Source organism: Octodon degus, unplaced genomic scaffold, assembly GCF_000260255.1.
Source record: "Octodon degus isolate 3935 unplaced genomic scaffold, OctDeg1.0 scaffold00004, whole genome shotgun sequence".
Lineage (NCBI taxonomy): Eukaryota > Metazoa > Chordata > Mammalia > Rodentia > Octodontidae > Octodon > Octodon degus.
In genome coordinates, this window is record NW_004524580.1 from 18,577,205 (window position 1) to 18,578,682 (window position 1,478).

The window sequence follows — 1,478 nt, forward strand, 5'->3', positions numbered from 1 at the left end:
AATATTAAAATTGTGAGTCCAACTAAGAGGCCAGAAAGTAGTGTATTATATTATGAATCTGTGATCAATTCAGAGTACTCACATAGTATTTGATTTGGTTAATATACACACAAATATAAACTAAGAAAAAATTTTCATGGTAGCAAAGAATTACTAAGAATAAAACATAACAAAAATATTGGATTGGTAAATATATGATCAGCACTTCCAACAGTTTAGGGATAGGATATCTCACAAAGTTCCGGTATGGGTGGATGTGGACAGTGTCCATGATGCTTACTGGTGGCCAGGTGTCACTTGTGGGACTGAGCTACTACTATTTCTTTGATATCCACCCTTTAGACCTGGACAGAATCATGACCCATAGGGTGCAGGAGAAGTGCATTTGCAGAGTATGCTGATGGAAATAGTTTGCTCCTGTATACAAGAGAATAATTGAAAGACTGCTGTTCTATGCCTCCTTTTCTCCTATGTTTAATTGTTTGCCCTATTTGGCGAGTTCTTCCCATTCTCATTCATGGAGTTGTGGTCATTTTGATCCTTCTCTAGAATATCTTTTACTAGTTTGTGTAGGGTTGGTTTTGTCATCATGAAATTATTTAGCTGTTCTTTGTCATGGAAGCATTTCACTTCCGCATTAAACTTGAAAAGGAGTTTGACAGGGTACATCAGTATGGGTTGGAATTTATTTTCTTGCAAGACTTGTAGTACTTTGCTCCATGCTCTTCTTGATTTGATGGCTTGTGAAGAAAAATCTGCCTTTATTCTGATGGGTTTTCCTTTAAATGTGATCTGTTTATTTTCTCTAGCATCTTTTAGTATACTGTTCCTGGGCTGAATTTCTATGTGTTGGTGTTTTTAATTGGGTTGATGTTATTTAGAGTTCTAAATGCTTCAGTTATTTGAGTGTCAGATTGTTTCCTCATATTTGGGAAGTTTTCTGCTATTACTTCTGGACAGAATATTCTTTTTATATTATTTGTATTGACTCCTTCTTTCTCATTGATGCCTATTAGTCTTATGTTGTTCATCCTTGCATCATTTTGTAGATGTTGAATTATCTTTTCCTGCATCATAGTTGTTTTTAAGAGATCTTTTTTACCTTTACACTAGCTGTAATGGTGTTTTCAAGGTCTGAAAGTCTATTTTCACTTTCATTCAAATAGTTTTCCAGCTTGTGGTTGAGTTTTTAATTTCCTGTATACCACTTTGAATCAGCTTCATGCATTCAATTTTTTTCATATATTGTATATTCAAGGATTCTATCATTTTTATATTCTCTTCTGTTTTTTTAATGTCTTCTTTAGAAGCACTTAGTACTTCTTTCATTATAGTTATCATTTCTTTGCTTACTTCAGAAATTATTTCTGATATGACTTCCTGTATACCTTTCTGCAGTTGTTTCTTTACTTCATATGCTATTATTTCAGAGATTTCAGATGTGTGATTTCCAATACCTTCTATGCTTCTGTCTCCTG